The following is a 9,479-nucleotide window of genomic DNA, read 5'->3' as shown; positions in this document are numbered from 1 at the left end:
CAGTCTCCCAAAGCACTGAGATTGCAGGCATGAACCATGACAACTGGCCTTGAGTATAATTTTAATCTAAGGCTTCAAGGAAGAGAGCATGCTTCTCCACCACTGTCCTCTTCCATTATTTGGTCTATGGGTTAGCTCAGGTTCACGAGGAAGAGATAAGGATGGCAAAGTTGGAAAGAGAAAATGTTACTTCAATCTAAAATCTACACAGTCTGTGAATTCAAGGGAAGCCATTAGTAGGAGTTCTTACTGCTGTGCGGCTGACTTGTTATGAGGTAGTCACCCTTTGTTGAAGCCTGGCTGGCTTCCTTGAAAACAATCAGCAAGTGACTAACCAGGCATAGCGAGACTGGTGCTGACACAGGAAACCACCAAATGATGAGAGACCTGGGGATGCCCAAAGGAAGTCAATAAAAGCATACTCTCAAATTCTTCCAGATTTTGGCTTGCAAAGCCTCCCAAGACTTCTGGAAACCCTTTGTAAATGCTACTAGGGATGTTCCAGCCAGAGGGCTCTGAGAAATGATTCTTTAAAAGTTTGGATGCTTAAGTTTACAAAGCCCATTAAGTTTTTACTTCCAGTTGAAATTGCGCATGAAAAAGATGTTTTCAGAAAGAGTTCTCAGATAATTCTATTTGTGAATAATAATAGTAGTGTGATGGTTATTCTCCATGTCTCTCCAAAATTCAGTCTCTATCCTTCTCTCCTGGCTCTGTATTGCCAGAGGCTGACCCAAGCAGATTCATTAGCATGCTCCAGAACTTTGCTGGTTAGTTAGTTTCCAATTGGGTTAGGCCATTGGAAGGCATCAACATGAAATCGGAGCATGTGAGAAGAGAAAAGATGAGTTATTTCTTCCCTGTTCTCTCCTTGCTACACCGTTGCCTCTGTGGCAGTAGCTGTTTCTCTAGATCTCTCAGTGGGCCCTTCTTCCAAGGTTCCGGTCCTTAGCAGACTGTAGAAACACTAATTCCTCTCCTAAGAGCTTCTTGTTATGCTAGTTCTTGTGTCCCTCACTCTCTCATTTGTTCTCATCACCTGGTCTACATCTTTGTAGCACTCCCTTACCTGAGGAAGAGGCAATTATTTCCAAGACTACCAGTGGATGCCTAAAATCACAGATAATACCAAATGCTGTATATACTATGTTTTCTCTGATATGTACATGCCTCTGAAAAGAATTGATTTATAAGTTAGGCACCACAAGAGATGAACAATAACTAAGATAAAATAGAACATGTATAACAATATACTGTGAACTCCCATGTATATATACACACATATACATATACATAATATGAGAATTTATTAAGTATTAACTTACACAAACACAAGGTCTCACAATAGGCTGTCTGCAAGCTGAGGAGGAAGGAGAGATAGTCAGAGTCCCAAAACTGAAGAATTTGGAGTCCGATGATAGAGGGCAGGAAGCATCCAGCATGGGAGTAACATGTGGGCTGGGAGGCTGGGCCAGTCTCTCCTTTTCACATTTTTCTACCTGCTTTACATTTTCTGGCAGCTGATTAGATTGTGCCCACCAGATTAAGGGTGGATCTGCCTTCCCCAGTCCACTGACTCAAAAGTTAATCTCTTTTGGCAACACTCTCACAGACAGACCCAGGATCAATACTTTGTATCCTTCAATCCAATCAGGCTGACACTCAGTATTAACCATCACAAGTCCACCCCTTGTCAACTTGCACCCACATAGATCTCCTGAGCTCATACATAATCTTCAAATAAAGACAATAATAAGGTCATAGTTATGTGTAAAATAATACAACTGTCTTGTACAACTGGAAATGCACCAATAACCTCATCCAAATACTATTAGATAAAGTTAACAATATTTAAATGCTGATATGAAGTCAATTATTCTTATGTCACATGATAAAGGAAAAGGAAATAAAATGAAGATACCTTATCAGTATAAGTGTATACATGCACAAACATATTTTTAACAAAAGAAGGAGGAAATACTCATGACAGTTATAGTCCTCATTTCTGCAGTTGGTCAAGTGGTCATAGCTAGTATTTATGACTACCTTCTCCTACTACCCATTGTGTATTCCCTTTACCTTCAGCAAGCACCTCAGCAGGTCATGTTTTTTCTCTTGGTGGAGTGACCCAAACCTTCATTCCTGAGGGGTCTGGACCATTTGTAGTTCTGCCTGGATTGGGCTGTTGTACTTTCCCACTGACCTTAAACACAAGGCATGGTAATACTAAGAGACACCCTAATGGATCTCCTGTATTCCATGAATATTCTTTCCTTACCTCTGTTGTGGAGTAGTAGACTGATTTCATCATGATAGTCTGGGTCAATAACCCCAGCCAACACGGTAACTCCCTTCTTATTCTGCTGACTTAAAGGTAGGAGGACCCCAAAGTGTCCAGATGGAAATCTTAACTTCTAGTTTAATGGAATTGTTGTTGTGTCTCCTGGTGGCAGCGTTCCTCCCTCTGAAACTCAGACCTCTAGATCAGCAGAACACCAGGTTATGGGAACAGGAAGCAAAACTTTTGCTAGTGGATCACTAGGGTGATGGTGAGTGGTGCCACTTCCATTTACACCCCTTGATTCCTGGACCTGTGAACCCTGGCTATGGGGGTAACAGAACCACATATTGGACACTGATTCAGAGCATACATGGCCTTCTAGAGAACTCTGTCCTAGCCCTGCAAAGTATTGTCACCTAGTTGGCATTGTAATTGTGATTTCAAAAGGCCATTACACCATTCTATCAATCTAGCTGCTTCAGGATGATGGGTAACATGCTAAGACCAGTGAATTCCATGAGCATGAGCCCACTGTGACACTTTTTTAGTTGTAAAGTGAGTGCCTTTGTCAGAGGCAATGCTGTGTGGCATATTGTGATGGCAGATAAGGCATTCCGTTAGTCCACAGATGATAGCCTTGCCAGAAGCATTGCATGCAGTATAGGCAAACCCAGATCCAGACTAAGTGCCTATTCCTGTGAGGACAAACCTCTACTCTTTCCATGATGGAAGAGGTACAATATAATCAACCTTCCACCAGGTAGCTGGCTGATCATCCCGAGGAATGGTGCCATATTGAGAGCTCAGTGTTGGTCTCTGCTGCTGGCAAATTGGGCATTCAGCAGTGCCCACAGTCAGGTCAGTCTTGGTGAGTGAAAGTCCATGTTGCTGAGCCCATGCATAACCTCCATTCCTGCCACCATGGAAACTTTCTTCATGGGCCCAATAGGGCGATGACAGGGGTGGCTAGGGAAAAGGTTGAATGGTGTCCACAGAACAGGTAATCATATCCACTCGGTTATTAAAATCTTCCTCTGCTGGGGTCACTCGTTGCTGAGTACTTACATGGGATACAAATATCTTCATGGTTTTTGACCACTCAGAGAGGTCCTTCCACATACCTCTTCCCCAAATTTCTTTATCACCAGTTTTCCAATCATGCTTCTTGCAAGTCCCTGACCATCCAGCCAAACCATTGGCTACAGTCCATGAATCAGTATGTAATTGCACATCTAGCCATTTTTCCTTTCATGCAAAGTGCACAGCCAGGTGGGCTGCTCAAAGTTCTGCCCACTGGAAAGATTTCCCTTCACCCACTGTCCTTCAGGGATGTCCTAGAAAGGGCCATAGTGCTGCAGTTGTCCACCTTCGGGTGGTGCCTGCATATTGTGCAGAACAATCTGTGAACCAGACCCTTGTCTTCTCTTGCTCTGTCACCTGCTCATAGGGAACTTTCTATGAGGCCATCGGTGCAGGCTGGGGAAGAGAAGGCAGGATGGCAGGAGTGGAGACCATGGGCATTTAAGCTACTTCCTCATGTAACTTGCTTGTGTCTTCAGGACCCGCTCAAGGCTGATCAGATATATACCACTTCCATTTGATGATGGAATGCTGCTGTGCACAACCCACTTTGTGACTAGATGGGTCAGAAAGCACCCAGTTCATGAAAGGCAGTTCAGGTTGCATGGTGACTTGATGACCCATAGTCAAACATTCAGTTTCCACCAAAGCCCAGTAACAGGCCAAGAGCCATCTCTCAAAAGGAGAGTAGTTATCTCCAGAAGATGACAGGGCATTGCTCCAAAATCCTAGAGGCCTCCACTGTGATTCACCTACAGGGGCCTGCCAAAGGCTCCAAATAGCATCCCTATCTGCCAGACACCTCAAGCACTATTGGATCTGCTGGGTCATGTGGCTCAAATGGCAGAGCAGCTTGCACAGCAGCCTGGACCTGTTGCAGAGCCTTCTCTTGTTCTGGACCTCACTCAAAACTGGTAGCCTTTTGGGTCACTCAATAAGTGGGCTGGAATAACACACCCAAATGAAGAATGTGTTACCTCAAAAATCCAAATAGACCCATTAAGCATTGTGCCCCTTTTCGGTTGTAGGAGGGGCCAAATGCACCAACTTATCCTTCACCTTAGAAGGAATATCTCAACAGAGCCCACACCACTGGACCCCTAGAAATTTTACAGAGGTAAAAGTTCCCTGAATTTTAGTTGGATTTATTTCCTATCCTCTGGCACACAAGCGTCACACCATTAAGTCCAGTGTGTTTGCTACTTCTTGCTCACTGGATCTAATCACCATAATGTCATCAATGTAATGGACCAGTGTGATATCCTGTGGAAGTGAAAAGCAATCAAGATCTCTCCAAATGAGATTGTGACACAAAGCTGGAGAGTTGATACACCCCTGAGGTAGGACACAGTAAAGGTATATTGCTGGCCTTGCCAGCTGAAGGCAAATTGCTTCTGGTGAGCCTTATGGACAGGAATGGAGAAAAGGCATTTACCAGGTCAATGGCTGTATAACAGGTATCAGGAGATGTGTTAATTTGCTCCAGTAATGAAACCACATCTGGTACAGCAGCCGCAATTGGAGTCACCACTTGATTACGATTACAACAATCTACTGTTTTTCTCCAAGGTCCATCTGTCTTCTGCACCCAAATGGGAGGGTAGAATGGGAATATGGTGGGAATCATCACCCCTGTGTCTTTCAAGTCCTTGATGGTGGCACTAATCTCCACAAGCCCTCCAGGGTTGCAATAATTTTTTTTGTTTACTAATTTTCTAGGTAGAGGCAGCTCTAATGGATTCCATTTGGCCTTTCCCAACAAAACTGCCCTCACTCTACCAGTCAGGGAGCCAATGTGGGGGTTCTGCCAGCTGCTAAGTATATCTATGCCAATTATACATTCTGGCACTGGGGAAATGACCACAGGATGAGTCCGGGGACCCATTGGACCCATTGTAAGTCAGACCTGAGCTAAAACTCCGTTAATTACCTGACCTCCATAAGCTCCTACTTGAACTGGAGGACCACAATGACATTTTGGGGCCCCTGGAATCAACGTCAGCTGAGAGCTAGTGTCCAATTGTCCCTAACATGTCTGATCATTACCCTTTCCCCAGTGCACAGTTATGCTGGTAAAAGGCTGGAGGTCTCCTTGGGGAAGGATGGGAGAAAGATTCACTGCATAAACTGTTAGTAATGCAGTGGGGTCCTTCCTCAAGGATACCTGGCCTCCCCTTCATTCAAGGAGTTCTGGCTCTGTAAACTGGCCCAAGTCTTGAAATTGACTGAGGGGTCATGATTCTCTGTTTTTATAATTCAAATTAGTCTTTTGTCCACTCGACCTAGAAGATTTCTGCTTGCATAAATTAAATAGGAACACAGTAGGCTTCCTATCAATTTCACTTCTAGGAACACTGTGATTAATTAGCTCAGAGCTCTACACTAGTCAGACTATTCTGATTGCTGCTTTGCCTCTGCCGTCCATAACAGTAGCTATATCCACCTTGCCTTTGACAATTGAGGGCTACCACTTGGCCCCTGTCACCTTGGGATTCAATTATTCCCATTGTATTTAAATTTTGCAGTTGAGTTACTGCGTTTCCCACTGTCAGATCTGACATATAAAGAAGAGCAATTACTGGGCTCATCAAAGATGCAGGTGCCGCCCTCACAAATCTATTCACAAGGCATTGGTCAAGGGTATACCTTCTGGACCCTCCCAGCTGGGATGAGTAGACCAAAAGTGACTAACCCACTCCATCATCCCAATCTCCCTAAGCCTTTGGATCCCTTCCTCTATGTTAAACCAATGGAGATTAGGCATTTCCAGCTCACTAGCAGAGGGCTGGAATCCCACTTTTAATCCATATTTCAGCTACCCAAGCAAATAAACTATTGAAACTTTTTAACTCCCCAAGCTGCAATATTAAATGCAGAGTCCCTACTTAGTGGGCCAAATCAATAGATTCAGCCTGATCCAACTCTATGTTTCTTCCACCATCATCCCATACCCTTAATATCCATGCCTGTTCTCCAGATTTCTGTTTATATAAATTAGAGAACTCAAACTGTTCTTTTTCGAGTATAGTGTCCCTCCTCATGGGTCACACTCTCAACCTCACCTCTAGGGGCCCTCCAGGACTTCAGTCTAGTTATAGGTCTAGAAGCAAACAAAAGAGTTGGGAGGGGCTGCTGAGGAGATTCAACATTATCTTGCCTGATAACTGCCTCAGGGGAGGCCATCACTGTTGCCTCAGGCAGCACAGGATTTATCTCCTCAGACAAAAGTGGAAAAGCTGATAGCTGCCTGGGTTGGGGAGGGGATGTTGCCACTACTGTGGATAGGGAATCTGTTTCTTCTGGCAAAAAGGTTCATCAGAGTTTACAAACTCAGTGTCCCCAGCTTCATCAGGGTCCTCCCACACATCCCCATTCCAAGTTCCGGGGGCCCATTATTTTCCAATCAATGCCCTCACTTTAACAGTAGACACCTGGCAAGGCTGTGCATGCATTTTTCATTGCAGGTCAGCCACTCGCATGATAAGAGCTTGCGTCTGTTTTTTCACAATTTTAGCTCTTTCTCTACAGGAGATAAGATTCTCACTTAGTGCAAGCTTAGCAGATTTGAAACTCAGTATCTGCTTCTGAAGCCAGGAGACAGAATACCTGAGTTCATCATTTCTTTCGTCATTTTGTCCACTGAACTTAGGAGCAACCAATCACCTTCATTATGTTCCTTGTCCACATATGGTCATAGGTATTACGTATAGAGTCAGTAAACTCCTTGCCTCATACACACACACACACACACATATGGGTTTAGTAAGTATTTTTTTTTTTTTTTTTTGAGACAGAGTCTCGCTCTGTCACCCGGACTGGAGTGCAGTGGCGGAATCTCAGTTTACTGCAAGCTCCGCCTCCCGGGTTTATGCCATTCTCCTGCCTCAGCCTCTGGAGTAGCTGGGACTACAGGCGCCCGCCACCTCGCCCGGCTAGTTTTTTTTTTATTTTATTTTTCAGTAGAGACGGGGTTTCACCATGTTAGCCAGGATGGTCTCGATCTCCTGACCTCGTGATTCGCCCGTCTCGGCCTCCCAAAGTGCTGGGATTACAGGCTTGAGCCACCGCACCCGGCCGTTTATTAAGTATTAATTTACACAATCACATGTCCCACAAAAGGCTGTGTCTGCAAGCTGGGGAGCAAGGAGACCCCAGTCCAGTCCCAAAACTGAAGAATTTGGAGTCTGATGTTCAAGGGCAGGAAGTATCCAGCACAGGAGAAAGATGTAGGCTTGGAGGCTCAGTCAGTCTCTCCTCTTCACGTTTTTCCTGCCTGCTTTATATTTGCTGGCAGCTGATTAGATTGTGCCCACCAGATTAAGGGCGGATCTGCCTTCCCCAGCCCACTGACTCAAATGTTAATTTCTTTTGACAACACCCTCACAGACACACCCAGGATCAATATTTTGTATCCTTCAATCCAATCAAGTTGACAGTATTAACCATCACACACTGTAATAAAAGTTATGAAAATGTGGTCTTCCTTTCTCTCTCACTCTCAGTATATCTTATCATACTGTACTCACCTATTTTCCAACTGCAGAAAGCAGAACTACAGATACAGGGAGACTACTCATCTCTTAATATAATTCATTTAGGCTGAAATCTGTTTCCTCTTGGGTCTCTGAGAATTGCCATATTTTAAAACCTTCTATGTGTATCATGACTTCCAAACCTCATGAAACCCCTCAAGGCATCAACATTAACCCATTTTATAAATGGGGAAATATTACTTAGATAAATAAAATACCCAAAGTCACACACCCAATGAGTCGTAGAATGGGAATTCAAATCCCAGGTAACACCATTTTCTTTGTTTCACTTAAATTTGTAAGTACATTCTAATTATATTACTAATGCAAATACTAATTTCATCTAAATATAAGATAAATTTTACATCAGCTGTCTTCTGAACATATTAAGACCAAGCCCTTATTTTGAAATATTTGATAAAATTCACAAAGAAACTGCTAAACTCAAGAACAGTATCCCTTTAATCACTATAATGAAAACAGAAAACTTCTATTTAAAACAATGACAAAACTTGATAAGCTATAGTCTTGTTTGATGTTAACATGAACTCTTCTTTGATCTTCAGTTTCTTTGTCCGACACCCTTGATTGCAACCCAACAACCATCCCCAGTCCCTTATCCCTATCTTTTTATACTTTAAAGGCTAATTTTCCCAGACTCTTTTGCATGTATATGTGGCCAGGTGATCCAGGTCTGCCTAATGAAAGTGAGAGTATTCCTTTCATTGATTAAGCAAACCACAGCTCTTTGCCCCTGTTCCTTTCTTCATGTTTAAAACAATGGTTTGATGCTTGGAATTACAGCAGCTATATTGTGACCATGAGCCAACATATCCACGGTTGCTAGATTTAGCAAATAAATATATGTAATGGCCCACTAAAGTTTCAATTTTAGATTGAGTATGAATAAATTTGTAGTATATGTCCCAAATAATTTATAACATATACTAAAAAGAGTGTAATTGTGTAAGTAATACACACAAACATGTATTATATATATAAACTGAAGAGCCTAAGTTAGAGTCAACTTAAACACCAAATTCCACAAACTGTCAAAACCCTGAGTTTTGTTGTTGTTTTATTAAATTGTGAAAGGATAAAAGGAATGTAAAATATGTGTATGGCACAAAGAAAAACAATACACTGAACACTTTGTTAATTGCCACCTAGCCTAAGAAAAAGACCAACCTCAAAGGCAATCTCTATCCTGGATTTTGTGTTTAATCATCCTTTGCCATTTTAATAATTTCCTTGCTTTCCTTTGTTCATCTTTATCCCCTCTGAAAAGCTAAGAATGGAAATAAGACCTTTGCCTTTTACGATGCACTGAAGATAGCCTGACAATCTTCCTCCCCTTAGCCCCCAAATTACCAGGCTAACAAGAATTATGCAAAATTTAAAACAGGAAGGTGCTCTTCATCTTGATCCTCAGAAAAAAAACATGACAAAGGTCGACCTTTACAGAGGTAGTTAGGTTTCTAGATAAAAAGAGATACAAGTGACAAACCAAAGACAGAGGGAAATCCTAAACTTAGGGGGTTGAGGTTTTGGTCTTTGTGTGTTTTTAGAGAAGCAACCTCAACTTT

This window comes from Trachypithecus francoisi, unplaced genomic scaffold (assembly GCF_009764315.1).
Source record: "Trachypithecus francoisi isolate TF-2019V2 unplaced genomic scaffold, Tfra_2.0 Lachesis_group1, whole genome shotgun sequence".
Lineage (NCBI taxonomy): Eukaryota > Metazoa > Chordata > Mammalia > Primates > Cercopithecidae > Trachypithecus > Trachypithecus francoisi.
This window is presented reverse-complemented; position numbering follows the sequence as displayed.